Below are 27,117 nucleotides of genomic sequence, written 5' to 3'. Positions count from 1 at the left end.
TGAAGAGACGGAACACTGGCGGCTTGTCACAATGCCCCCCGATGACATCACAATAGCGCTGCTGCCTAGAAAACAAGCTGCGCAGAAGAAGTTGTTCTTTGGGTGGGAGGGTGGGCTAGTGGAAGGAGGGGGCAATCTCTTTTTTTCCCGGGTGGTAGGGGGATGACAGGAGAAGGGAAGCGGGTGGTGAGAAAGGTACAGAGGGCAGGGTTTGGGGGCTGGGAAGGAAAGGGAAAAGATTAGGGTTTGGGGATGATGAAAGGGCTTTCTACGGGTAAGGATGGCAAAGGGTGGCAGTGACGGAAAGTCAGGCAACCTGTCCTGTCCGTCTTTTTGTATCGTGAATTGGAAAGACTGCAAGGGGGAGGGGAGTTGCTTGCGCCCTAAAGGAGGAGTTATTCAGATTCATTGCAGTGGGCGGCGGCTGCAAAACGCACCATTCTTCTTGTTTTTGCTCTGCAAAGCAGCCTTTTCAAGGGTTGGCTTGGGTGACAAAATGTCTTGTGTAGGCGTGGGTTTGTCTCCCTCTCGCTCTCTCTCCCTAAGATGTGTCCGGCATAGGCCAGGGTGCCACTCGAGGCCCAAACCAATTCTGGTTATCGCTTCTCGGCCTTTTGGCTAAGATCAAGTGTAGTATCTGTTCTTATCAGTTTAATATCTGATACGTCCCCTATCTGGGGACCATATATTAAATGGATTTTTAGAACAGGGAGATGGAAAAAGAGCTTGCTCTGTCCACTCCACGCATTGACCTGGTATTGCAGTACCTCCAGGAACGGTGCACCCCTTCTTAACCCAGTTTCCAAAAGCAGAACTCGATTCACCTGATTCATATTAGCCCGATTAGCGAATTGAAATGAATTTTTATCTAACACACTTTTTACTTGCTTTATTCATCCAAATAGCAAACTCATCACCACTCAACTTCACCAACTCTGCTATGTCCCGTGCAGTATCTTGTTGTCAGTCTAATCTAGATCATGTGTAATTGAATGGAATAGATCCCTTTTGGACAAAGTGGAGTCAGATGCTGCAGTGACCACAGGTGTGAGAGGATCTACAATTGGCATCTGGTGTTATCTCTCTGCTTCCACTCCAAATAAAGTTACCTGTTGTTACCTGAACGTCAAATACTAAGAATGGGCGGCCTATGAAAGAATTAGTACTTTCATTAAGTATACTAAACCGGCTAATTGGGAATAGACAAACTGTAAAAAGCCCTCTGAGAAAGCCCCTCTCTAAACTTTGTTAGTAAGCTTTTCTGTAGCCTGCCTGTTGATGTATTTTCGGTTTGAACAGTGCACAACATGAAGAGACGGAACACTGGCGGCTTGTCACAATGCCCCCCGATGACATCACAATAGCGCTGCTGCCTAGAAAACAAGCTGCGCAGAAGAAGTTGTTCTTTGGGTGGGAGGGTGGGCTAGTGGAAGGAGGGGGCAATCTCTTTTTTTCCCGGGTGGTAGGGGGATGACAGGAGAAGGGAAGCGGGTGGTGAGAAAGGTACAGAGGGCAGGGTTTGGGGGCTGGGAAGGAAAGGGAAAAGATTAGGGTTTGGGGATGATGAAAGGGCTTTCTACGGGTAAGGATGGCAAAGGGTGGCAGTGACGGAAAGTCAGGCAACCTGTCCTGTCCGTCTTTTTGTATCGTGAATTGGAAAGACTGCAAGGGGGAGGGGAGTTGCTTGCGCCCTAAAGGAGGAGTTATTCAGATTCATTGCAGTGGGCGGCGGCTGCAAAACGCACCATTCTTCTTGTTTTTGCTCTGCAAAGCAGCCTTTTCAAGGGTTGGCTTGGGTGACAAAATGTCTTGTGTAGGCGTGGGTTTGTCTCCCTCTCGCTCTCTCTCCCTAAGATGTGTCCGGCATAGGCCAGGGTGCCACTCGAGGCCCAAACCAATTCTGGTTATCGCTTCTCGGCCTTTTGGCTAAGATCAAGTGTAGTATCTGTTCTTATCAGTTTAATATCTGATACGTCCCCTATCTGGGGACCATATATTAAATGGATTTTTAGAACAGGGAGATGGAAAAAGAGCTTGCTCTGTCCACTCCACGCATTGACCTGGTATTGCAGTACCTCCAGGAACGGTGCACCCCTTCTTAACCCAGTTTCCAAAAGCAGAACTCGATTCACCTGATTCATATTAGCCCGATTAGCGAATTGAAATGAATTTTTATCTAACACACTTTTTACTTGCTTTATTCATCCAAATAGCAAACTCATCACCACTCAACTTCACCAACTCTGCTATGTCCCGTGCAGTATCTTGTTGTCAGTCTAATCTAGATCATGTGTAATTGAATGGAATAGATCCCTTTTGGACAAAGTGGAGTCAGATGCTGCAGTGACCACAGGTGTGAGAGGATCTACAATTGGCATCTGGTGTTATCTCTCTGCTTCCACTCCAAATAAAGTTACCTGTTGTTACCTGAACGTCAAATACTAAGAATGGGCGGCCTATGAAAGAATTAGTACTTTCATTAAGTATACTAAACCGGCTAATTGGGAATAGACAAACTGTAAAAAGCCCTCTGAGAAAGCCCCTCTCTAACCTTTGTTAGTAAGCTTTTCTGTAGCCTGCCTGTTGATGTATTTTCGGTTTGAACAGTGCACAACATGAAGAGACGGAACACTGGCGGCTTGTCACAATGCCCCCCGATGACATCACAATTGCGCTGCTGCCTAGAAAACAAGCTGCGCAGAAGAAGTTGTTCTTTGGGTGGGAGGGTGGGCTAGTGGAAGGAGGGGGCAATCTCTTTTTTTCCCGGGTGGTAGGGGGATGACAGGAGAAGGGAAGCGGGTGGTGAGAAAGGTACAGAGGGCAGGGTTTGGGGGCTGGGAAGGAAAGGGAAAAGATTAGGGTTTGGGGATGATGAAAGGGCTTTCTACGGGTAAGGATGGCAAAGGGTGGCAGTGACGGAAAGTCAGGCAACCTGTCCTGTCCGTCTTTTTGTATCGTGAATTGGAAAGACTGCAAGGGGGAGGGGAGTTGCTTGCGCCCTAAAGGAGGAGTTATTCAGATTCATTGCAGTGGGCGGCGGCTGCAAAACGCACCATTCTTCTTGTTTTTGCTCTGCAAAGCAGCCTTTTCAAGGGTTGGCTTGGGTGACAAAATGTCTTGTGTAGGCGTGGGTTTGTCTCCCTCTCGCTCTCTCTCCCTAAGATGTGTCCGGCATAGGCCAGGGTGCCACTCGAGGCCCAAACCAATTCTGGTTATCGCTTCTCGGCCTTTTGGCTAAGATCAAGTGTAGTATTGTTCGAAAAGGTGGTTTAAGGCTCCGGCCACCTTAGTACAATGATGCAATGCACACTGGAAGGTTGCACTTGTTAGTACTTTGGGAGGATAGTATATCCATCTAGAGGAAACCATGGCCCTACCAGGATTGAGGCTATTAGACTGAGTAAGTGTGGGGGTTATGGTGCAATGTGCCCCAGGAATGGACACCCTGGAGGGAGTCTGAACTTGCTAGGTTGGGACCCTGGTAAGCCTCAGACTCTGTCGCACGCCGCGCCTTGCCTATTCATACTTTCCAAGCATATTGCCCTATCCTGGCCTTCTGGCTAAGAAGGGAAATTTTTATAATCCCGGTCGGAAGTCCGGTCAGCTTTGGGCTGAGAAACCAACACCCGGTTGGAGGTCCGGGTCAGCTTTGGCTGAGAAACCAACACCCGGTTGGAGGTCCGGTTAGCCTTGGGCTGAGAAACCAACACCCGGTTGGAGGTCCGGTCAGCCTTGGACTGAGAAACCAACACCCGGTTGGAGGTCCGGTCAGCCTTGGGCTGAGAAACCAACACCGGTTGACGGTCCGGGCAGTCTCGGCTGCGAAACCAACGACTAGTAGCTCCCTACTCCACTTGGGTAAGATGCCTCGGTGGACGCTGGGAGCAACAACAAGGCTCAACCAGGCTTCGGCTTGGGGGAGCACCGAAGATCCCTGACCCTCGCTGTGGCCTTCTGGCTCGGAGGGACGGGGTTGATTTTTGGGGATCCTCTTCTCACGGAGGGGTCCACACGAATCCTAGCCTTTGCACTGTTTTTGGTGTGACTTCGGTCATGCATTTTTGCGGTGCTTTGGAAAGCTTCATTAAATCAAAAATCTGTTCTTATCAGTTTAATATCTGATACGTCCCCTATCTGGGGACCATATATTAAATGGATTTTTAGAACAGGGAGATGGAAAAAGAGCTTGCTCTGTCCACTCCACGCATTGACCTGGTATTGCAGTACCTCCAGGAACGGTGCACCCCTTCTTAACCCAGTTTCCAAAAGCAGAACTCGATTCACCTGATTCATATTAGCCCGATTAGCGAATTGAAATGAATTTTTATCTAACACACTTTTTACTTGCTTTATTCATCCAAATAGCAAACTCATCACCACTCAACTTCACCAACTCTGCTATGTCCCGTGCAGTATCTTGTTGTCAGTCTAATCTAGATCATGTGTAATTGAATGGAATAGATCCCTTTTGGACAAAGTGGAGTCAGATGCTGCAGTGACCACAGGTGTGAGAGGATCTACAATTGGCATCTGGTGTTATCTCTCTGCTTCCACTCCAAATAAAGTTACCTGTTGTTACCTGAACGTCAAATACTAAGAATGGGCGGCCTATGAAAGAATTAGTACTTTCATTAAGTATACTAAACCGGCTAATTGGGAATAGACAAACTGTAAAAAGCCCTCTGAGAAAGCCCCTCTCTAACCTTTGTTAGTAAGCTTTTCTGTAGCCTGCCTGTTGATGTATTTTCGGTTTGAACAGTGCACAACATGAAGAGACGGAACACTGGCGGCTTGTCACAATGCCCCCCGATGACATCACAATAGCGCTGCTGCCTAGAAAACAAGCTGCGCAGAAGAAGTTGTTCTTTGGGTGGGAGGGTGGGCTAGTGGAAGGAGGGGGCAATCTCTTTTTTTCCCGGGTGGTAGGGGGATGACAGGAGAAGGGAAGCGGGTGGTGAGAAAGGTACAGAGGGCAGGGTTTGGGGGCTGGGAAGGAAAGGGAAAAGATTAGGGTTTGGGGATGATGAAAGGGCTTTCTACGGGTAAGGATGGCAAAGGGTGGCAGTGACGGAAAGTCAGGCAACCTGTCCTGTCCGTCTTTTTGTATCGTGAATTGGAAAGACTGCAAGGGGGAGGGGAGTTGCTTGCGCCCTAAAGGAGGAGTTATTCAGATTCATTGCAGTGGGCGGCGGCTGCAAAACGCACCATTCTTCTTGTTTTTGCTCTGCAAAGCAGCCTTTTCAAGGGTTGGCTTGGGTGACAAAATGTCTTGTGTAGGCGTGGGTTTGTCTCCCTCTCGCTCTCTCTCCCTAAGATGTGTCCGGCATAGGCCAGGGTGCCACTCGAGGCCCAAACCAATTCTGGTTATCGCTTCTCGGCCTTTTGGCTAAGATCAAGTGTAGTATCTGTTCTTATCAGTTTAATATCTGATACGTCCCCTATCTGGGGACCATATATTAAATGGATTTTTAGAACAGGGAGATGGAAAAAGAGCTTGCTCTGTCCACTCCACGCATTGACCTGGTATTGCAGTACCTCCAGGAACGGTGCACCCCTTCTTAACCCAGTTTCCAAAAGCAGAACTCGATTCACCTGATTCATATTAGCCCGATTAGCGAATTGAAATGAATTTTTATCTAACACACTTTTTACTTGCTTTATTCATCCAAATAGCAAACTCATCACCACTCAACTTCACCAACTCTGCTATGTCCCGTGCAGTATCTTGTTGTCAGTCTAATCTAGATCATGTGTAATTGAATGGAATAGATCCCTTTTGGACAAAGTGGAGTCAGATGCTGCAGTGACCACAGGTGTGAGAGGATCTACAATTGGCATCTGGTGTTATCTCTCTGCTTCCACTCCAAATAAAGTTACCTGTTGTTACCTGAACGTCAAATACTAAGAATGGGCGGCCTATGAAAGAATTAGTACTTTCATTAAGTATACTAAACCGGCTAATTGGGAATAGACAAACTGTAAAAAGCCCTCTGAGAAAGCCCCTCTCTAACCTTTGTTAGTAAGCTTTTCTGTAGCCTGCCTGTTGATGTATTTTCGGTTTGAACAGTGCACAACATGAAGAGACGGAACACTGGCGGCTTGTCACAATGCCCCCCGATGACATCACAATAGCGCTGCTGCCTAGAAAACAAGCTGCGCAGAAGAAGTTGTTCTTTGGGTGGGAGGGTGGGCTAGTGGAAGGAGGGGGCAATCTCTTTTTTTCCCGGGTGGTAGGGGGATGACAGGAGAAGGGAAGCGGGTGGTGAGAAAGGTACAGAGGGCAGGGTTTGGGGGCTGGGAAGGAAAGGGAAAAGATTAGGGTTTGGGGATGATGAAAGGGCTTTCTACGGGTAAGGATGGCAAAGGGTGGCAGTGACGGAAAGTCAGGCAACCTGTCCTGTCCGTCTTTTTGTATCGTGAATTGGAAAGACTGCAAGGGGGAGGGGAGTTGCTTGCGCCCTAAAGGAGGAGTTATTCAGATTCATTGCAGTGGGCGGCGGCTGCAAAACGCACCATTCTTCTTGTTTTTGCTCTGCAAAGCAGCCTTTTCAAGGGTTGGCTTGGGTGACAAAATGTCTTGTGTAGGCGTGGGTTTGTCTCCCTCTCGCTCTCTCTCCCTAAGATGTGTCCGGCATAGGCCAGGGTGCCACTCGAGGCCCAAACCAATTCTGGTTATCGCTTCTCGGCCTTTTGGCTAAGATCAAGTGTAGTATCTGTTCTTATCAGTTTAATATCTGATACGTCCCCTATCTGGGGACCATATATTAAATGGATTTTTAGAACAGGGAGATGGAAAAAGAGTTTGCTCTGTCCACTCCACGCATTGACCTGGTATTGCAGTACCTCCAGGAACGGTGCACCCCTTCTTAACCCAGTTTCCAAAAGCAGAACTCGATTCACCTGATTCATATTAGCCCGATTAGCGAATTGAAATGAATTTTTATCTAACACACTTTTTACTTGCTTTATTCATCCAAATAGCAAACTCATCACCACTCAACTTCACCAACTCTGCTATGTCCCGTGCAGTATCTTGTTGTCAGTCTAATCTAGATCATGTGTAATTGAATGGAATAGATCCCTTTTGGACAAAGTGGAGTCAGATGCTGCAGTGACCACAGGTGTGAGAGGATCTACAATTGGCATCTGGTGTTATCTCTCTGCTTCCACTCCAAATAAAGTTACCTGTTGTTACCTGAACGTCAAATACTAAGAATGGGCGGCCTATGAAAGAATTAGTACTTTCATTAAGTATACTAAACCGGCTAATTGGGAATAGACAAACTGTAAAAAGCCCTCTGAGAAAGCCCCTCTCTAACCTTTGTTAGTAAGCTTTTCTGTAGCCTGCCTGTTGATGTATTTTCGGTTTGAACAGTGCACAACATGAAGAGACGGAACACTGGCGGCTTGTCACAATGCCCCCCGATGACATCACAATAGCGCTGCTGCCTAGAAAACAAGCTGCGCAGAAGAAGTTGTTCTTTGGGTGGGAGGGTGGGCTAGTGGAAGGAGGGGGCAATCTCTTTTTTTCCCGGGTGGTAGGGGGATGACAGGAGAAGGGAAGCGGGTGGTGAGAAAGGTACAGAGGGCAGGGTTTGGGGGCTGGGAAGGAAAGGGAAAAGATTAGGGTTTGGGGATGATGAAAGGGCTTTCTACGGGTAAGGATGGCAAAGGGTGGCAGTGACGGAAAGTCAGGCAACCTGTCCTGTCCGTCTTTTTGTATCGTGAATTGGAAAGACTGCAAGGGGGAGGGGAGTTGCTTGCGCCCTAAAGGAGGAGTTATTCAGATTCATTGCAGTGGGCGGCGGCTGCAAAACGCACCATTCTTCTTGTTTTTGCTCTGCAAAGCAGCCTTTTCAAGGGTTGGCTTGGGTGACAAAATGTCTTGTGTAGGCGTGGGTTTGTCTCCCTCTCGCTCTCTCTCCCTAAGATGTGTCCGGCATAGGCCAGGGTGCCACTCGAGGCCCAAACCAATTCTGGTTATCGCTTCTCGGCCTTTTGGCTAAGATCAAGTGTAGTATCGTTCGAAAAGGTGGTTTAAGGCTCCGGCCACCTTAGTACAATGATGCAATGCACACTGGAAGGTTGCGCTTGTTAGTACTTTTGGAGGATAGTATATCCATCTAGAGGAAACCATGGCCCTACCAGGATCGAGGCTATTAGACTGAGTAAGTGTGGGGGCTATGGTGCAATGTGCCCCAGGATTGACGACCCTGGAGTGAGTCTGAGCTTGCTGGCTTTGGACCCCGGCAAGCCTTGGGCTCTGTAGCACACCGTACCTTGCCCTTTCATACTTTCTGAGCATATTGCTCTATCCCGGCCTTCTGGCTAGGAAGGGAAATTTTTATAATCATGGTCGGAGGTCCGTTCAGCTTTGGGCTGAGAAACCAACACCCGGTTGGAGGTCCGGGTCAGCTTCGGCTGAGAAACCAACACCCGGTTGGAGGTCCGGGTCAGCTTCGGCTGAGAAACCAACACCCGGTTGGAGGTCCGGGTCAGCTTCGGCTGAGAAACCAACACCCGGTTGGAGGTCCGGTTAGCCTTGGGCTGAGAAACCAACACCGGTTGACGGTCCGGGCAGTTTCGGCTGCGAAACCAACAACTAGTAGCTCTCTACTCCACTTGGGTAAGATGCCTGGGTGGACGCTGGGAGCAACGACAAGGCTCAACCAGGCTTCGGCTTGGGGGAGCACCGAAGATCCCTGACCCTTGCTGTGGCCTTCTGGCTCGGAGGGACGGGGTTGATTTTTGGGGACCCTCTCCTCACGGAGGGGTCCACATGAATCCTAGCCTTTGCACTGTTTTTGGTGTGACTTCGGTCATGCATTTTTTGCGGTGCTTTGGAAAGCTTCATTAAATCAAAAATCTGTTCTTATCAGTTTAATATCTGATACGTCCCCTATCTGGGGACCATATATTAAATGGATTTTTAGAACAGGGAGATGGAAAAAGAGCTTGCTCTGTCCACTCCACGCATTGACCTGGTATTGCAGTACCTCCAGGAACGGTGCACCCCTTCTTAACCCAGTTTCCAAAAGCAGAACTCGATTCACCTGATTCATATTAGCCCGATTAGCGAATTGAAATGAATTTTTATCTAACACACTTTTTACTTGCTTTATTCATCCAAATAGCAAACTCATCACCACTCAACTTCACCAACTCTGCTATGTCCCGTGCAGTATCTTGTTGTCAGTCTAATCTAGATCATGTGTAATTGAATGGAATAGATCCCTTTTGGACAAAGTGGAGTCAGATGCTGCAGTGACCACAGGTGTGAGAGGATCTACAATTGGTATCTGGTGTTATCTCTCTGCTTCCACTCCAAATAAAGTTACCTGTTGTTACCTGAACGTCAAATACTAAGAATGGGCGGCCTATGAAAGAATTAGTACTTTCATTAAGTATACTAAACCGGCTAATTGGGAATAGACAAACTGTAAAAAGCCCTCTGAGAAAGCCCCTCTCTAACCTTTGTTAGTAAGCTTTTCTGTAGCCTGCCTGTTGATGTATTTTCGGTTTGAACAGTGCACAACATGAAGAGACGGAACACTGGCGGCTTGTCACAATGCCCCCCGATGACATCACAATAGCGCTGCTGCCTAGAAAACAAGCTGCGCAGAAGAAGTTGTTCTTTGGGTGGGAGGGTGGGCTAGTGGAAGGAGGGGGCAATCTCTTTTTTTCCCGGGTGGTAGGGGGATGACAGGAGAAGGGAAGCGGGTGGTGAGAAAGGTACAGAGGGCAGGGTTTGGGGGCTGGGAAGGAAAGGGAAAAGATTAGGGTTTGGGGATGATGAAAGGGCTTTCTACGGGTAAGGATGGCAAAGGGTGGCAGTGACGGAAAGTCAGGCAACCTGTCCTGTCCGTCTTTTTGTATCGTGAATTGGAAAGACTGCAAGGGGGAGGGGAGTTGCTTGCGCCCTAAAGGAGGAGTTATTCAGATTCATTGCAGTGGGCGGCGGCTGCAAAACGCACCATTCTTCTTGTTTTTGCTCTGCAAAGCAGCCTTTTCAAGGGTTGGCTTGGGTGACAAAATGTCTTGTGTAGGCGTGGGTTTGTCTCCCTCTCGCTCTCTCTCCCTAAGATGTGTCCGGCATAGGCCAGGGTGCCACTCGAGGCCCAAACCAATTCTGGTTATCGCTTCTCGGCCTTTTGGCTAAGATCAAGTGTAGTATCTGTTCTTATCAGTTTAATATCTGATACGTCCCCTATCTGGGGACCATATATTAAATGGATTTTTAGAACAGGGAGATGGAAAAAGAGCTTGCTCTGTCCACTCCACGCATTGACCTGGTATTGCAGTACCTCCAGGAACGGTGCACCCCTTCTTAACCCAGTTTCCAAAAGCAGAACTCGATTCACCTGATTCATATTAGCCCGATTAGCGAATTGAAATTAATTTTTATCTAACACACTTTTTACTTGCTTTATTCATCCAAATAGCAAACTCATCACCACTCAACTTCACCAACTCTGCTATGTCCCGTGCAGTATCTTGTTGTCAGTCTAATCTAGATCATGTGTAATTGAATGGAATAGATCCCTTTTGGACAAAGTGGAGTCAGATGCTGCAGTGACCACAGGTGTGAGAGGATCTACAATTGGCATCTGGTGTTATCTCTCTGCTTCCACTCCAAATAAAGTTACCTGTTGTTACCTGAACGTCAAATACTAAGAATGGGCGGCCTATGAAAGAATTAGTACTTTCATTAAGTATACTAAACCGGCTAATTGGGAATAGACAAACTGTAAAAAGCCCTCTGAGAAAGCCCCTCTCTAACCTTTGTTAGTAAGCTTTTCTGTAGCCTGCCTGTTGATGTATTTTCGGTTTGAACAGTGCACAACATGAAGAGACGGAACACTGGCGGCTTGTCACAATGCCCCCCGATGACATCACAATAGCGCTGCTGCCTAGAAAACAAGCTGCGCAGAAGAAGTTGTTCTTTGGGTGGGAGGGTGGGCTAGTGGAAGGAGGGGGCAATCTCTTTTTTTCCCGGGTGGTAGGGGGATGACAGGAGAAGGGAAGCGGGTGGTGAGAAAGGTACAGAGGGCAGGGTTTGGGGGCTGGGAAGGAAAGGGAAAAGATTAGGGTTTGGGGATGATGAAAGGGCTTTCTACGGGTAAGGATGGCAAAGGGTGGAAGTGACGGAAAGTCAGGCAACCTGTCCTGTCCGTCTTTTTGTATCGTGAATTGGAAAGACTGCAAGGGGGAGGGGAGTTGCTTGCGCCCTAAAGGAGGAGTTATTCAGATTCATTGCAGTGGGCGGCGGCTGCAAAACGCACCATTCTTCTTGTTTTTGCTCTGCAAAGCAGCCTTTTCAAGGGTTGGCTTGGGTGACAAAATGTCTTGTGTAGGCGTGGGTTTGTCTCCCTCTCGCTCTCTCTCCCTAAGATGTGTCCGGCATAGGCCAGGGTGCCACTCGAGGCCCAAACCAATTCTGGTTATCGCTTCTCGGCCTTTTGGCTAAGATCAAGTGTAGTATCTGTTCTTATCAGTTTAATATCTGATACGTCCCCTATCTGGGGACCATATATTAAATGGATTTTTAGAACAGGGAGATGGAAAAAGAGCTTGCTCTGTCCACTCCACGCATTGACCTGGTATTGCAGTACCTCCAGGAACGGTGCACCCCTTCTTAACCCAGTTTCCAAAAGCAGAACTCGATTCACCTGATTCATATTAGCCCGATTAGCGAATTGAAATGAATTTTTATCTAACACACTTTTTACTTGCTTTATTCATCCAAATAGCAAACTCATCACCACTCAACTTCACCAACTCTGCTATGTCCCGTGCAGTATCTTGTTGTCAGTCTAATCTAGATCATGTGTAATTGAATGGAATAGATCCCTTTTGGACAAAGTGGAGTCAGATGCTGCAGTGACCACAGGTGTGAGAGGATCTACAATTGGCATCTGGTGTTATCTCTCTGCTTCCACTCCAAATAAAGTTACCTGTTGTTACCTGAACGTCAAATACTAAGAATGGGCGGCCTATGAAAGAATTAGTACTTTCATTAAGTATACTAAACCGGCTAATTGGGAATAGACAAACTGTAAAAAGCCCTCTGAGAAAGCCCCTCTCTAACCTTTGTTAGTAAGCTTTTCTGTAGCCTGCCTGTTGATGTATTTTCGGTTTGAACAGTGCACAACATGAAGAGACGGAACACTGGCGGCTTGTCACAATGCCCCCCGATGACATCACAATAGCGCTGCTGCCTAGAAAACAAGCTGCGCAGAAGAAGTTGTTCTTTGGGTGGGAGGGTGGGCTAGTGGAAGGAGGGGGCAATCTCTTTTTTTCCCGGGTGGTAGGGGGATGACAGGAGAAGGGAAGCGGGTGGTGAGAAAGGTACAGAGGGCAGGGTTTGGGGGCTGGGAAGGAAAGGGAAAAGATTAGGGTTTGGGGATGATGAAAGGGCTTTCTACGGGTAAGGATGGCAAAGGGTGGCAGTGACGGAAAGTCAGGCAACCTGTCCTGTCCGTCTTTTTGTATCGTGAATTGGAAAGACTGCAAGGGGGAGGGGAGTTGCTTGCGCCCTAAAGGAGGAGTTATTCAGATTCATTGCAGTGGGCGGCGGCTGCAAAACGCACCATTCTTCTTGTTTTTGCTCTGCAAAGCAGCCTTTTCAAGGGTTGGCTTGGGTGACAAAATGTCTTGTGTAGGCGTGGGTTTGTCTCCCTCTCGCTCTCTCTCCCTAAGATGTGTCCGGCATAGGCCAGGGTGCCACTCGAGGCCCAAACCAATTCTGGTTATCGCTTCTCGGCCTTTTGGCTAAGATCAAGTGTAGTATCTGTTCTTATCAGTTTAATATCTGATACGTCCCCTATCTGGGGACCATATATTAAATGGATTTTTAGAACAGGGAGATGGAAAAAGAGCTTGCTCTGTCCACTCCACGCATTGACCTGGTATTGCAGTACCTCCAGGAACGGTGCACCCCTTCTTAACCCAGTTTCCAAAAGCAGAACTCGATTCACCTGATTCATATTAGCCCGATTAGCGAATTGAAATGAATTTTTATCTAACACACTTTTTACTTGCTTTATTCATCCAAATAGCAAACTCATCACCACTCAACTTCACCAACTCTGCTATGTCCCGTGCAGTATCTTGTTGTCAGTCTAATCTAGATCATGTGTAATTGAATGGAATAGATCCCTTTTGGACAAAGTGGAGTCAGATGCTGCAGTGACCACAGGTGTGAGAGGATCTACAATTGGCATCTGGTGTTATCTCTCTGCTTCCACTCCAAATAAAGTTACCTGTTGTTACCTGAACGTCAAATACTAAGAATGGGCGGCCTATGAAAGAATTAGTACTTTCATTAAGTATACTAAACCGGCTAATTGGGAATAGACAAACTGTAAAAAGCCCTCTGAGAAAGCCCCTCTCTAACCTTTGTTAGTAAGCTTTTCTGTAGCCTGCCTGTTGATGTATTTTCGGTTTGAACAGTGCACAACATGAAGAGACGGAACACTGGAGGCTTGTCACAATGCCCCCCGATGACATCACAATAGCGCTGCTGCCTAGAAAACAAGCTGCGCAGAAGAAGTTGTTCTTTGGGTGGGAGGGTGGGCTAGTGGAAGGAGGGGGCAATCTCTTTTTTTCCCGGGTGGTAGGGGGATGACAGGAGAAGGGAAGCGGGTGGTGAGAAAGGTACAGAGGGCAGGGTTTGGGGGCTGGGAAGGAAAGGGAAAAGATTAGGGTTTGGGGATGATGAAAGGGCTTTCTACGGGTAAGGATGGCAAAGGGTGGCAGTGACGGAAAGTCAGGCAACCTGTCCTGTCCGTCTTTTTGTATCGTGAATTGGAAAGACTGCAAGGGGGAGGGGAGTTGCTTGCGCCCTAAAGGAGGAGTTATTCAGATTCATTGCAGTGGGCGGCGGCTGCAAAACGCACCATTCTTCTTGTTTTTGCTCTGCAAAGCAGCCTTTTCAAGGGTTGGCTTGGGTGACAAAATGTCTTGTGTAGGCGTGGGTTTGTCTCCCTCTCGCTCTCTCTCCCTAAGATGTGTCCGGCATAGGCCAGGGTGCCACTCGAGGCCCAAACCAATTCTGGTTATCGCTTCTCGGCCTTTTGGCTAAGATCAAGTGTAGTATCTGTTCTTATCAGTTTAATATCTGATACGTCCCCTATCTGGGGACCATATATTAAATGGATTTTTAGAACAGGGAGATGGAAAAAGAGCTTGCTCTGTCCACTCCACGCATTGACCTGGTATTGCAGTACCTCCAGGAACGGTGCACCCCTTCTTAACCCAGTTTCCAAAAGCAGAACTCGATTCACCTGATTCATATTAGCCCGATTAGCGAATTGAAATGAATTTTTATCTAACACACTTTTTACTTGCTTTATTCATCCAAATAGCAAACTCATCACCACTCAACTTCACCAACTCTGCTATGTCCCGTGCAGTATCTTGTTGTCAGTCTAATCTAGATCATGTGTAATTGAATGGAATAGATCCCTTTTGGACAAAGTGGAGTCAGATGCTGCAGTGACCACAGGTGTGAGAGGATCTACAATTGGCATCTGGTGTTATCTCTCTGCTTCCACTCCAAATAAAGTTACCTGTTGTTACCTGAACGTCAAATACTAAGAATGGGCGGCCTATGAAAGAATTAGTACTTTCATTAAGTATACTAAACCGGCTAATTGGGAATAGACAAACTGTAAAAAGCCCTCTGAGAAAGCCCCTCTCTAACCTTTGTTAGTAAGCTTTTCTGTAGCCTGCCTGTTGATGTATTTTCGGTTTGAACAGTGCACAACATGAAGAGACGGAACACTGGCGGCTTGTCACAATGCCCCCCGATGACATCACAATAGCGCTGCTGCCTAGAAAACAAGCTGCGCAGAAGAAGTTGTTCTTTGGGTGGGAGGGTGGGCTAGTGGAAGGAGGGGGCAATCTCTTTTTTTCCCGGGTGGTAGGGGGATGACAGGAGAAGGGAAGCGGGTGGTGAGAAAGGTACAGAGGGCAGGGTTTGGGGGCTGGGAAGGAAAGGGAAAAGATTAGGGTTTGGGGATGATGAAAGGGCTTTCTACGGGTAAGGATGGCAAAGGGTGGCAGTGACGGAAAGTCAGGCAACCTGTCCTGTCCGTCTTTTTGTATCGTGAATTGGAAAGACTGCAAGGGGGAGGGGAGTTGCTTGCGCCCTAAAGGAGGAGTTATTCAGATTCATTGCAGTGGGCGGCGGCTGCAAAACGCACCATTCTTCTTGTTTTTGCTCTGCAAAGCAGCCTTTTCAAGGGTTGGCTTGGGTGACAAAATGTCTTGTGTAGGCGTGGGTTTGTCTCCCTCTCGCTCTCTCTCCCTAAGATGTGTCCGGCATAGGCCAGGGTGCCACTCGAGGCCCAAACCAATTCTGGTTATCGCTTCTCGGCCTTTTGGCTAAGATCAAGTGTAGTATCTGTTCTTATCAGTTTAATATCTGATACGTCCCCTATCTGGGGACCATATATTAAATGGATTTTTAGAACAGGGAGATGGAAAAAGAGCTTGCTCTGTCCACTCCACGCATTGACCTGGTATTGCAGTACCTCCAGGAACGGTGCACCCCTTCTTAACCCAGTTTCCAAAAGCAGAACTCGATTCACCTGATTCATATTAGCCCGATTAGCGAATTGAAATGAATTTTTATCTAACACACTTTTTACTTGCTTTATTCATCCAAATAGCAAACTCATCACCACTCAACTTCACCAACTCTGCTATGTCCCGTGCAGTATCTTGTTGTCAGTCTAATCTAGATCATGTGTAATTGAATGGAATAGATCCCTTTTGGACAAAGTGGAGTCAGATGCTGCAGTGACCACAGGTGTGAGAGGATCTACAATTGGCATCTGGTGTTATCTCTCTGCTTCCACTCCAAATAAAGTTACCTGTTGTTACCTGAACGTCAAATACTAAGAATGGGCGGCCTATGAAAGAATTAGTACTTTCATTAAGTATACTAAACCGGCTAATTGGGAATAGACAAACTGTAAAAAGCCCTCTGAGAAAGCCCCTCTCTAACCTTTGTTAGTAAGCTTTTCTGTAGCCTGCCTGTTGATGTATTTTCGGTTTGAACAGTGCACAACATGAAGAGACGGAACACTGGCGGCTTGTCACAATGCCCCCCGATGACATCACAATAGCGCTGCTGCCTAGAAAACAAGCTGCGCAGAAGAAGTTGTTCTTTGGGTGGGAGGGTGGGCTAGTGGAAGGAGGGGGCAATCTCTTTTTTTCCCGGGTGGTAGGGGGATGACAGGAGAAGGGAAGCGGGTGGTGAGAAAGGTACAGAGGGCAGGGTTTGGGGGCTGGGAAGGAAAGGGAAAAGATTAGGGTTTGGGGATGATGAAAGGGCTTTCTACGGGTAAGGATGGCAAAGGGTGGCAGTGACGGAAAGTCAGGCAACCTGTCCTGTCCGTCTTTTTGTATCGTGAATTGGAAAGACTGCAAGGGGGAGGGGAGTTGCTTGCGCCCTAAAGGAGGAGTTATTCAGATTCATTGCAGTGGGCGGCGGCTGCAAAACGCACCATTCTTCTTGTTTTTGCTCTGCAAAGCAGCCTTTTCAAGGGTTGGCTTGGGTGACAAAATGTCTTGTGTAGGCGTGGGTTTGTCTCCCTCTCGCTCTCTCTCCCTAAGATGTGTCCGGCATAGGCCAGGGTGCCACTCGAGGCCCAAACCAATTCTGGTTATCGCTTCTCGGCCTTTTGGCTAAGATCAAGTGTAGTATCTGTTCTTATCAGTTTAATATCTGATACGTCCCCTATCTGGGGACCATATATTAAATGGATTTTTAGAACAGGGAGATGGAAAAAGAGCTTGCTCTGTCCACTCCACGCATTGACCTGGTATTGCAGTACCTCCAGGAACGGTGCACCCCTTCTTAACCCAGTTTCCAAAAGCAGAACTCGATTCACCTGATTCATATTAGCCCGATTAGCGAATTGAAATGAATTTTTATCTAACACACTTTTTACTTGCTTTATTCATCCAAATAGCAAACTCATCACCACTCAACTTCACCAACTCTGCTATGTCCCGTGCAGTATCTTGTTGTCAGTCTAATCTAGATCATGTGTAATTGAATGGAATAGATCCCTTTTGGACAAAGTGGAGTCAGATGCTGCAGTGACCACAGGTGTGAGAGGATCTACAATTGGCATCTGGTGTTATCTCTCTGCTTCCACTCCAAATAAAGTTACCTGTTGTTACCTGAACGTCAAATACTAAGAATGGGCGGCCTATGAAAGAATTAGTACTTTCATTAAGTATACTAAACCGGCTAATTGGGAATAGACAAACTGTAAAAAGCCCTCTGAGAAAGCCCCTCTCTAACCTTTGTTAGTAAGCTTTTCTGTAGCCTGCCTGTTGATGTATTTTCGGTTTGAACAGTGCACAACATGAAGAGACGGAACACTGGCGGCTTGTCACAATGCCCCCCGATGACATCACAATAGCGCTGCTGCCTAGAAAACAAGCTGCGCAGAAGAAGTTGTTCTTTGGGTGGGAGGGTGGGCTAGTGGAAGGAGGGGGCAATCTCTTTTTTTCCCGGGTGGTAGGGGGATGACAGGAGAAGGGAAGCGGGTGGTGAGAAAGGTACAGAGGGCAGGGTTTGGGGGCTGGGAAGGAAAGGGAAAAGATTAGGGTTTGGGGATGATGAAAGGGCTTTCTACGGGTAAGGATGGCAAAGGGTGGCAGTGACGGAAAGTCAGGCAACCTGTCCTGTCCGTCTTTTTGTATCGTGAATTGGAAAGACTGCAAGGGGGAGGGGAGTTGCTTGCGCCCTAAAGGAGGAGTTATTCAGATTCATTGCAGTGGGCGGCGGCTGCAAAACGCACCATTCTTCTTGTTTTTGCTCTGCAAAGCAGCCTTTTCAAGGGTTGGCTTGGGTGACAAAATGTCTTGTGTAGGCGTGGGTTTGTCTCCCTCTCGCTCTCTCTCCCTAAGATGTGTCCGGCATAGGCCAGGGTGCCACTCGAGGCCCAAACCAATTCTGGTTATCGCTTCTCGGCCTTTTGGCTAAGATCAAGTGTAGTATCTGTTCTTATCAGTTTAATATCTGATACGTCCCCTATCTGGGGACCATATATTAAATGGATTTTTAGAACAGGGAGATGGAAAAAGAGCTTGCTCTGTCCACTCCACGCATTGACCTGGTATTGCAGTACCTCCAGGAACGGTGCACCCCTTCTTAACCCAGTTTCCAAAAGCAGAACTCGATTCACCTGATTCATATTAGCCCGATTAGCGAATTGAAATGAATTTTTATCTAACACACTTTTTACTTGCTTTATTCATCCAAATAGCAAACTCATCACCACTCAACTTCACCAACTCTGCTATGTCCCGTGCAGTATCTTGTTGTCAGTCTAATCTAGATCATGTGTAATTGAATGGAATAGATCCCTTTTGGACAAAGTGGAGTCAGATGCTGCAGTGACCACAGGTGTGAGAGGATCTACAATTGGCATCTGGTGTTATCTCTCTGCTTCCACTCCAAATAAAGTTACCTGTTGTTACCTGAACGTCAAATACTAAGAATGGGCGGCCTATGAAAGAATTAGTACTTTCATTAAGTATACTAAACCGGCTAATTGGGAATAGACAAACTGTAAAAAGCCCTCTGAGAAAGCCCCTCTCTAACCTTTGTTAGTAAGCTTTTCTGTAGCCTGCCTGTTGATGTATTTTCGGTTTGAACAGTGCACAACATGAAGAGACGGAACACTGGCGGCTTGTCACAATGCCCCCCGATGACATCACAATAGCGCTGCTGCCTAGAAAACAAGCTGCGCAGAAGAAGTTGTTCTTTGGGTGGGAGGGTGGGCTAGTGGAAGGAGGGGGCAATCTCTTTTTTTCCCGGGTGGTAGGGGGATGACAGGAGAAGGGAAGCGGGTGGTGAGAAAGGTACAGAGGGCAGGGTTTGGGGGCTGGGAAGGAAAGGGAAAAGATTAGGGTTTGGGGATGATGAAAGGGCTTTCTACGGGTAAGGATGGCAAAGGGTGGCAGTGACGGAAAGTCAGGCAACCTGTCCTGTCCGTCTTTTTGTATCGTGAATTGGAAAGACTGCAAGGGGGAGGGGAGTTGCTTGCGCCCTAAAGGAGGAGTTATTCAGATTCATTGCAGTGGGCGGCGGCTGCAAAACGCACCATTCTTCTTGTTTTTGCTCTGCAAAGCAGCCTTTTCAAGGGTTGGCTTGGGTGACAAAATGTCTTGTGTAGGCGTGGGTTTGTCTCCCTCTCGCTCTCTCTCCCTAAGATGTGTCCGGCATAGGCCAGGGTGCCACTCGAGGCCCAAACCAATTCTGGTTATCGCTTCTCGGCCTTTTGGCTAAGATCAAGTGTAGTATCTGTTCTTATCAGTTTAATATCTGATACGTCCCCTATCTGGGGACCATATATTAAATGGATTTTTAGAACAGGGAGATGGAAAAAGAGCTTGCTCTGTCCACTCCACGCATTGACCTGGTATTGCAGTACCTCCAGGAACGGTGCACCCCTTCTTAACCCAGTTTCCAAAAGCAGAACTCGATTCACCTGATTCATATTAGCCCGATTAGCGAATTGAAATGAATTTTTATCTAACACACTTTTTACTTGCTTTATTCATCCAAATAGCAAACTCATCACCACTCAACTTCACCAACTCTGCTATGTCCCGTGCAGTATCTTGTTGTCAGTCTAATCTAGATCATGTGTAATTGAATGGAATAGATCCCTTTTGGACAAAGTGGAGTCAGATGCTGCAGTGACCACAGGTGTGAGAGGATCTACAATTGGCATCTGGTGTTATCTCTCTGCTTCCACTCCAAATAAAGTTACCTGTTGTTACCTGAACGTCAAATACTAAGAATGGGCGGCCAATGAAAGAATTAGTACTTTCATTAAGTATACTAAACCGGCTAATTGGGAATAGACAAACTGTAAAAAGCCCTCTGAGAAAGCCCCTCTCTAACCTTTGTTAGTAAGCTTTTCTGTAGCCTGCCTGTTGATGTATTTTCGGTTTGAACAGTGCACAACATGAAGAGACGGAACACTGGCGGCTTGTCACAATGCCCCCCGATGACATCACAATAGCGCTGCTGCCTAGAAAACAAGCTGCGCAGAAGAAGTTGTTCTTTGGGTGGGAGGGTGGGCTAGTGGAAGGAGGGGGCAATCTCTTTTTTTCCCGGGTGGTAGGGGGATGACAGGAGAAGGGAAGCGGGTGGTGAGAAAGGTACAGAGGGCAGGGTTTGGGGGCTGGGAAGGAAAGGGAAAAGATTAGGGTTTGGGGATGATGAAAGGGCTTTCTACGGGTAAGGATGGCAAAGGGTGGCAGTGACGGAAAGTCAGGCAACCTGTCCTGTCCGTCTTTTTGTATCGTGAATTGGAAAGACTGCAAGGGGGAGGGGAGTTGCTTGCGCCCTAAAGGAGGAGTTATTCAGATTCATTGCAGTGGGCGGCGGCTGCAAAACGCACCATTCTTCTTGTTTTTGCTCTGCAAAGCAGCCTTTTCAAGGGTTGGCTTGGGTGACAAAATGTCTTGTGTAGGCGTGGGTTTGTCTCCCTCTCGCTCTCTCTCCCTAAGATGTGTCCGGCATAGGCCAGGGTGCCACTCGAGGCCCAAACCAATTCTGGTTATCGCTTCTCGGCCTTTTGGCTAAGATCAAGTGTAGTATCTGTTCTTATCAGTTTAATATCTGATACGTCCCCTATCTGGGGACCATATATTAAATGGATTTTTAGAACAGGGAGATGGAAAAAGAGCTTGCTCTGTCCACTCCACGCATTGACCTGGTATTGCAGTACCTCCAGGAACGGTGCACCCCTTCTTAACCCAGTTTCCAAAAGCAGAACTCGATTCACCTGATTCATATTAGCCCGATTAGCGAATTGAAATGAATTTTTATCTAACACACTTTTTACTTGCTTTATTCATCCAAATAGCAAACTCATCACCACTCAACTTCACCAACTCTGCTATGTCCCGTGCAGTATCTTGTTGTCAGTCTAATCTAGATCATGTGTAATTGAATGGAATAGATCCCTTTTGGACAAAGTGGAGTCAGATGCTGCAGTGACCACAGGTGTGAGAGGATCTACAATTGGCATCTGGTGTTATCTCTCTGCTTCCACTCCAAATAAAGTTACCTGTTGTTACCTGAACGTCAAATACTAAGAATGGGCGGCCTATGAAAGAATTAGTACTTTCATTAAGTATACTAAACCGGCTAATTGGGAATAGACAAACTGTAAAAAGCCCTCTGAGAAAGCCCCTCTCTAACCTTTGTTAGTAAGCTTTTCTGTAGCCTGCCTGTTGATGTATTTTCGGTTTGAACAGTGCACAACATGAAGAGACGGAACACTGGCGGCTTGTCACAATGCCCCCCGATGACATCACAATAGCGCTGCTGCCTAGAAAACAAGCTGCGCAGAAGAAGTTGTTCTTTGGGTGGGAGGGTGGGCTAGTGGAAGGAGGGGGCAATCTCTTTTTTTCCCGGGTGGTAGGGGGATGACAGGAGAAGGGAAGCGGGTGGTGAGAAAGGTACAGAGGGCAGGGTTTGGGGGCTGGGAAGGAAAGGGAAAAGATTAGGGTTTGGGGATGATGAAAGGGCTTTCTACGGGTAAGGATGGCAAAGGGTGGCAGTGACGGAAAGTCAGGCAACCTGTCCTGTCCGTCTTTTTGTATCGTGAATTGGAAAGACTGCAAGGGGGAGGGGAGTTGCTTGCGCCCTAAAGGAGGAGTTATTCAGATTCATTGCAGTGGGCGGCGGCTGCAAAACGCACCATTCTTCTTGTTTTTGCTCTGCAAAGCAGCCTTTTCAAGGGTTGGCTTGGGTGACAAAATGTCTTGTGTAGGCGTGGGTTTGTCTCCCTCTCGCTCTCTCTCCCTAAGATGTGTCCGGCATAGGCCAGGGTGCCACTCGAGGCCCAAACCAATTCTGGTTATCACTTCTCGGCCTTTTGGCTAAGATCAAGTGTAGTATCTGTTCTTATCAGTTTAATATCTGATACGTCCCCTATCTGGGGACCATATATTAAATGGATTTTTAGAACAGGGAGATGGAAAAAGAGCTTGCTCTGTCCACTCCACGCATTGACCTGGTATTGCAGTACCTCCAGGAACGGTGCACCCCTTCTTAACCCAGTTTCCAAAAGCAGAACTCGATTCACCTGATTCATATTAGCCCGATTAGCGAATTGAAATGAATTTTTATCTAACACACTTTTTACTTGCTTTATTCATCCAAATAGCAAACTCATCACCACTCAACTTCACCAACTCTGCTATGTCCCGTGCAGTATCTTGTTGTCAGTCTAATCTAGATCATGTGTAATTGAATGGAATAGATCCCTTTTGGACAAAGTGGAGTCAGATGCTGCAGTGACCACAGGTGTGAGAGGATCTACAATTGGCATCTGGTGTTATCTCTCTGCTTCCACTCCAAATAAAGTTACCTGTTGTTACCTGAACGTCAAATACTAAGAATGGGCGGCCTATGAAAGAATTAGTACTTTCATTAAGTATACTAAACCGGCTAATTGGGAATAGACAAACTGTAAAAAGCCCTCTGAGAAAGCCCCTCTCTAACCTTTGTTAGTAAGCTTTTCTGTAGCCTGCCTGTTGATGTATTTTCGGTTTGAACAGTGCACAACATGAAGAGACGGAACACTGGCGGCTTGTCACAATGCCCCCCGATGACATCACAATAGCGCTGCTGCCTAGAAAACAAGCTGCGCAGAAGAAGTTGTTCTTTGGGTGGGAGGGTGGGCTAGTGGAAGGAGGGGGCAATCTCTTTTTTTCCCGGGTGGTAGGGGGATGACAGGAGAAGGGAAGCGGGTGGTGAGAAAGGTACAGAGGGCAGGGTTTGGGGGCTGGGAAGGAAAGGGAAAAGATTAGGGTTTGGGGATGATGAAAGGGCTTTCTACGGGTAAGGATGGCAAAGGGTGGCAGTGACGGAAAGTCAGGCAACCTGTCCTGTCCGTCTTTTTGTATCGTGAATTGGAAAGACTGCAAGGGGGAGGGGAGTTGCTTGCGCCCTAAAGGAGGAGTTATTCAGATTCATTGCAGTGGGCGGCGGCTGCAAAACGCACCATTCTTCTTGTTTTTGCTCTGCAAAGCAGCCTTTTCAAGGGTTGGCTTGGGTGACAAAATGTCTTGTGTAGGCGTGGGTTTGTCTCCCTCTCGCTCTCTCTCCCTAAGATGTGTCCGGCATAGGCCAGGGTGCCACTCGAGGCCCAAACCAATTCTGGTTATCGCTTCTCGGCCTTTTGGCTAAGATCAAGTGTAGTATCTGTTCTTATCAGTTTAATATCTGATACGTCCCCTATCTGGGGACCATATATTAAATGGATTTTTAGAACAGGGAGATGGAAAAAGAGCTTGCTCTGTCCACTCCACGCATTGACCTGGTATTGCAGTACCTCCAGGAACGGTGCACCCCTTCTTAACCCAGTTTCCAAAAGCAGAACTCGATTCACCTGATTCATATTAGCCCGATTAGCGAATTGAAATGAATTTTTATCTAACACACTTTTTACTTGCTTTATTCATCCAAATAGCAAACTCATCACCACTCAACTTCACCAACTCTGCTATGTCCCGTGCAGTATCTTGTTGTCAGTCTAATCTAGATCATGTGTAATTGAATGGAATAGATCCCTTTTGGACAAAGTGGAGTCAGATGCTGCAGTGACCACAGGTGTGAGAGGATCTACAATTGGCATCTGGTGTTATCTCTCTGCTTCCACTCCAAATAAAGTTACCTGTTGTTACCTGAACGTCAAATACTAAGAATGGGCGGCCTATGAAAGAATTAGTACTTTCATTAAGTATACTAAACCGGCTAATTGGGAATAGACAAACTGTAAAAAGCCCTCTGAGAAAGCCCCTCTCTAACCTTTGTTAGTAAGCTTTTCTGTAGCCTGCCTGTTGATGTATTTTCGGTTTGAACAGTGCACAACATGAAGAGACGGAACACTGGCGGCTTGTCACAATGCCCCCCGATGACATCACAATAGCGCTGCTGCCTAGAAAACAAGCTGCGCAGAAGAAGTTGTTCTTTGGGTGGGAGGGTGGGCTAGTGGAAGGAGGGGGCAATCTCTTTTTTTCCCGGGTGGTAGGGGGATGACAGGAGAAGGGAAGCGGGTGGTGAGAAAGGTACAGAGGGCAGGGTTTGGGGGCTGGGAAGGAAAGGGAAAAGATTAGGGTTTGGGGATGATGAAAGGGCTTTCTACGGGTAAGGATGGCAAAGGGTGGCAGTGACGGAAAGTCAGGCAACCTGTCCTGTCCGTCTTTTTGTATCGTGAATTGGAAAGACTGCAAGGGGGAGGGGAGTTGCTTGCGCCCTAAAGGAGGAGTTATTCAGATTCATTGCAGTGGGCGGCGGCTGCAAAACGCACCATTCTTCTTGTTTTTGCTCTGCAAAGCAGCCTTTTCAAGGGTTGGCTTGGGTGACAAAATGTCTTGTGTAGGCGTGGGTTTGTCTCCCTCTCGCTCTCTCTCCCTAAGATGTGTCCGGCATAGGCCAGGGTGCCACTCGAGGCCCAAACCAATTCTGGTTATCGCTTCTCGGCCTTTTGGCTAAGATCAAGTGTAGTGTTGTTCGAAGAGGTGGTTTAAGCTCCAGGCCACCTTAGTACAATGATACAATGCACACTGGAAGGTTGCGCTTGCTAGTACTCTGGGTGGATAGTATATTCATCTAGTGGAAAACATGGCCCTACCAGGATCGAGGCTATTAGACTGAGTAAGGATGGGGGGCTATGGTACAACGTGCCCCAGGACTGACGACCCTGGAGTGAGTCTGAGCTTGCTGGCTTGGGACCCCGGCAAGCCTTGGGCTCTGTAGCACACCGTACCTTGCCTTTTCATACTTTTTGAGCATATTACCCTATCCCGGCCTTCTGGCTAGGAAGGGAAATTTTTATAATCCCGGTCGGAGGTCTGGTCAGCTTTGGGCTGAGAAACTAACACCCGGTTGGAGGTCCGGGTCAGCTTCGGCTGAGAAACCAACACCCGGTTGGAGGTCTGGGTCAGCTTCGGCTGAGAAACCAACACCCGGTTGGAGGTCCGGTTAGCCTTGGGCTGAGAAACCAACACCGGTTGACGGTCCGGGCAGTTTCGGCTGCGAAACCAACAACTAGTAGCTCTCTACTCCACTTGGGTAAGATGCCTGGGTGGACGCTGGGAGCAACGACAAGGCTCAACCAGGCTTCGGCTTGGGGGAGCACCGAAGATCCAGGACCCTTGCTGTGGCCTTCTGGCTCGGAGGGACGGGGTTGATTTTTGGGGACCCTCTCCTCACGGTGGGGTCCACACGAATCCTAGCCTTTGCACTGTTTTTGGTGTGACTTCGGTCATGCATTTTTTGTGGTGCTTTGGAAAGCTTCATTAAATCAAATCTGTTCTTATCAGTTTAATATCTGATACGTCCCCTATCTGGGGACCATATATTAAATGGATTTTTAGAACAGGGAGATGGAAAAAGAGCTTGCTCTGTCCACTCCACGCATTGACCTGGTATTGCAGTACCTCCAGGAACGGTGCACCCCTTCTTAACCCAGTTTCCAAAAGCAGAACTCGATTCACCTGATTCATATTAGCCCGATTAGCGAATTGAAATGAATTTTTATCTAACACACTTTTTACTTGCTTTATTCATCCAAATAGCAAACTCATCACCACTCAACTTCACCAACTCTGCTATGTCCCGTGCAGTATCTTGTTGTCAGTCTAATCTAGATCATGTGTAATTGAATGGAATAGATCCCTTTTGGACAAAGTGGAGTCAGATGCTGCAGTGACCACAGGTGTGAGAGGATCTACAATTGGCATCTGGTGTTATCTCTCTGCTTCCACTCCAAATAAAGTTACCTGTTGTTACCTGAACGTCAAATACTAAGAATGGGCGGCCTATGAAAGAATTAGTACTTTCATTAAGTATACTAAACCGGCTAATTGGGAATAGACAAACTGTAAAAAGCCCTCTGAGAAAGCCCCTCTCTAACCTTTGTTAGTAAGCTTTTCTGTAGCCTGCCTGTTGATGTATTTTCGGTTTGAACAGTGCACAACATGAAGAGACGGAACACTGGCGGCTTGTCACAATGCCCCCCGATGACATCACAATAGCGCTGCTGCCTAGAAAACAAGCTGCGCAGAAGAAGTTGTTCTTTGGGTGGGAGGGTGGGCTAGTGGAAGGAGGGGGCAATCTCTTTTTTTCCCGGGTGGTAGGGGGATGACAGGAGAAGGGAAGCGGGTGGTGAGAAAGGTACAGAGGGCAGGGTTTGGGGGCTGGGAAGGAAAGGGAAAAGATTAGGGTTTGGGGATGATGAAAGGGCTTTCTACGGGTAAGGATGGCAAAGGGTGGCAGTGACGGAAAGTCAGGCAACCTGTCCTGTCCGTCTTTTTGTATCGTGAATTGGAAAGACTGCAAGGGGGAGGGGAGTTGCTTGCGCCCTAAAGGAGGAGTTATTCAGATTCATTGCAGTGGGCGGCGGCTGCAAAACGCACCATTCTTCTTGTTTTTGCTCTGCAAAGCAGCCTTTTCAAGGGTTGGCTTGGGTGACAAAATGTCTTGTGTAGGCGTGGGTTTGTCTCCCTCTCGCTCTCTCTCCCTAAGATGTGTCCGGCATAGGCCAGGGTGCCACTCGAGGCCCAAACCAATTCTGGTTATCGCTTCTCGGCCTTTTGGCTAAGATCAAGTGTAGTATCTGTTCTTATCAGTTTAATATCTGATACGTCCCCTATCTGGGGACCATATATTAAATGGATTTTTAGAACAGGGAGATGGAAAAAGAGCTTGCTCTGTCCACTCCACGCATTGACCTGGTATTGCAGTACCTCCAGGAACGGTGCACCCCTTCTTAACCCAGTTTCCAAAAGCAGAACTCGATTCACCTGATTCATATTAGCCCGATTAGCGAATTGAAATGAATTTTTATCTAACACACTTTTTACTTGCTTTATTCATCCAAATAGCAAACTCATCACCACTCAACTTCACCAACTCTGCTATGTCCCGTGCAGTATCTTGTTGTCAGTCTAATCTAGATCATGTGTAATTGAATGGAATAGATCCCTTTTGGACAAAGTGGAGTCAGATGCTGCAGTGACCACAGGTGTGAGAGGATCTACAATTGGCATCTGGTGTTATCT

At 47.4% G+C, this 27,117-nt stretch overlaps 19 non-coding genes and 2 pseudogenes across 19 annotated transcripts; all 21 read left to right on the top strand.

The window, feature by feature from the left end:
• Nucleotides 1-598: 598 nt before the first annotated feature.
• Nucleotides 599-789, top strand: LOC142262825 (U2 spliceosomal RNA). Its single transcript, XR_012730094.1, has one exon. It is a non-coding gene; the product is annotated as a U2 spliceosomal RNA (small nuclear RNA).
• Nucleotides 790-1,906: 1,117 nt separating this feature from the next.
• Nucleotides 1,907-2,097, top strand: LOC142262824 (U2 spliceosomal RNA). Its single transcript, XR_012730093.1, has one exon. It is a non-coding gene; the product is annotated as a U2 spliceosomal RNA (small nuclear RNA).
• Nucleotides 2,098-3,214: 1,117 nt separating this feature from the next.
• On the top strand, nucleotides 3,215-3,356 carry LOC142262894 (U2 spliceosomal RNA; annotated as a pseudogene).
• Nucleotides 3,357-4,053: 697 nt separating this feature from the next.
• LOC142262869 (U2 spliceosomal RNA) lies at nucleotides 4,054-4,249 on the top strand. Its single transcript, XR_012730132.1, has one exon. It is a non-coding gene; the product is annotated as a U2 spliceosomal RNA (small nuclear RNA).
• A 1,117-nt stretch (nucleotides 4,250-5,366) lies between these two features.
• LOC142262823 (U2 spliceosomal RNA) lies at nucleotides 5,367-5,557 on the top strand. Its single transcript, XR_012730092.1, has one exon. It is a non-coding gene; the product is annotated as a U2 spliceosomal RNA (small nuclear RNA).
• Nucleotides 5,558-6,674: 1,117 nt separating this feature from the next.
• On the top strand, nucleotides 6,675-6,865 carry LOC142262856 (U2 spliceosomal RNA). Its single transcript, XR_012730121.1, has one exon. It is a non-coding gene; the product is annotated as a U2 spliceosomal RNA (small nuclear RNA).
• Nucleotides 6,866-7,982: 1,117 nt separating this feature from the next.
• Nucleotides 7,983-8,124, top strand: LOC142262892 (U2 spliceosomal RNA; annotated as a pseudogene).
• A 701-nt stretch (nucleotides 8,125-8,825) lies between these two features.
• LOC142262864 (U2 spliceosomal RNA) lies at nucleotides 8,826-9,018 on the top strand. Its single transcript, XR_012730127.1, has one exon. It is a non-coding gene; the product is annotated as a U2 spliceosomal RNA (small nuclear RNA).
• A 1,117-nt stretch (nucleotides 9,019-10,135) lies between these two features.
• On the top strand, nucleotides 10,136-10,326 carry LOC142262821 (U2 spliceosomal RNA). The gene has a single exon (XR_012730090.1). It is a non-coding gene; the product is annotated as a U2 spliceosomal RNA (small nuclear RNA).
• Nucleotides 10,327-11,443: 1,117 nt separating this feature from the next.
• On the top strand, nucleotides 11,444-11,634 carry LOC142262820 (U2 spliceosomal RNA). The gene has a single exon (XR_012730089.1). It is a non-coding gene; the product is annotated as a U2 spliceosomal RNA (small nuclear RNA).
• A 1,117-nt stretch (nucleotides 11,635-12,751) lies between these two features.
• On the top strand, nucleotides 12,752-12,942 carry LOC142262819 (U2 spliceosomal RNA). The gene has a single exon (XR_012730088.1). It is a non-coding gene; the product is annotated as a U2 spliceosomal RNA (small nuclear RNA).
• Nucleotides 12,943-14,059: 1,117 nt separating this feature from the next.
• Nucleotides 14,060-14,250, top strand: LOC142262818 (U2 spliceosomal RNA). Its single transcript, XR_012730087.1, has one exon. It is a non-coding gene; the product is annotated as a U2 spliceosomal RNA (small nuclear RNA).
• Nucleotides 14,251-15,367: 1,117 nt separating this feature from the next.
• LOC142262817 (U2 spliceosomal RNA) lies at nucleotides 15,368-15,558 on the top strand. The gene has a single exon (XR_012730086.1). It is a non-coding gene; the product is annotated as a U2 spliceosomal RNA (small nuclear RNA).
• A 1,117-nt stretch (nucleotides 15,559-16,675) lies between these two features.
• Nucleotides 16,676-16,866, top strand: LOC142262816 (U2 spliceosomal RNA). The gene has a single exon (XR_012730085.1). It is a non-coding gene; the product is annotated as a U2 spliceosomal RNA (small nuclear RNA).
• Nucleotides 16,867-17,983: 1,117 nt separating this feature from the next.
• On the top strand, nucleotides 17,984-18,174 carry LOC142262814 (U2 spliceosomal RNA). The gene has a single exon (XR_012730084.1). It is a non-coding gene; the product is annotated as a U2 spliceosomal RNA (small nuclear RNA).
• Nucleotides 18,175-19,291: 1,117 nt separating this feature from the next.
• LOC142262813 (U2 spliceosomal RNA) lies at nucleotides 19,292-19,482 on the top strand. The gene has a single exon (XR_012730083.1). It is a non-coding gene; the product is annotated as a U2 spliceosomal RNA (small nuclear RNA).
• A 1,117-nt stretch (nucleotides 19,483-20,599) lies between these two features.
• LOC142262812 (U2 spliceosomal RNA) lies at nucleotides 20,600-20,790 on the top strand. The gene has a single exon (XR_012730082.1). It is a non-coding gene; the product is annotated as a U2 spliceosomal RNA (small nuclear RNA).
• Nucleotides 20,791-21,907: 1,117 nt separating this feature from the next.
• Nucleotides 21,908-22,098, top strand: LOC142262851 (U2 spliceosomal RNA). Its single transcript, XR_012730117.1, has one exon. It is a non-coding gene; the product is annotated as a U2 spliceosomal RNA (small nuclear RNA).
• Nucleotides 22,099-23,215: 1,117 nt separating this feature from the next.
• On the top strand, nucleotides 23,216-23,406 carry LOC142262811 (U2 spliceosomal RNA). The gene has a single exon (XR_012730081.1). It is a non-coding gene; the product is annotated as a U2 spliceosomal RNA (small nuclear RNA).
• A 1,915-nt stretch (nucleotides 23,407-25,321) lies between these two features.
• On the top strand, nucleotides 25,322-25,516 carry LOC142262874 (U2 spliceosomal RNA). Its single transcript, XR_012730136.1, has one exon. It is a non-coding gene; the product is annotated as a U2 spliceosomal RNA (small nuclear RNA).
• A 1,117-nt stretch (nucleotides 25,517-26,633) lies between these two features.
• Nucleotides 26,634-26,824, top strand: LOC142262809 (U2 spliceosomal RNA). The gene has a single exon (XR_012730079.1). It is a non-coding gene; the product is annotated as a U2 spliceosomal RNA (small nuclear RNA).
• The last annotated feature ends 293 nt before the right edge of the window (nucleotides 26,825-27,117 follow it).

Source organism: Anomaloglossus baeobatrachus, unplaced genomic scaffold (assembly GCF_048569485.1).
Source record: "Anomaloglossus baeobatrachus isolate aAnoBae1 unplaced genomic scaffold, aAnoBae1.hap1 Scaffold_2531, whole genome shotgun sequence".
Classification (NCBI taxonomy): Eukaryota; Metazoa; Chordata; class Amphibia; order Anura; family Aromobatidae; genus Anomaloglossus; species Anomaloglossus baeobatrachus.
This window is presented reverse-complemented; position numbering and strand designations above follow the sequence as displayed.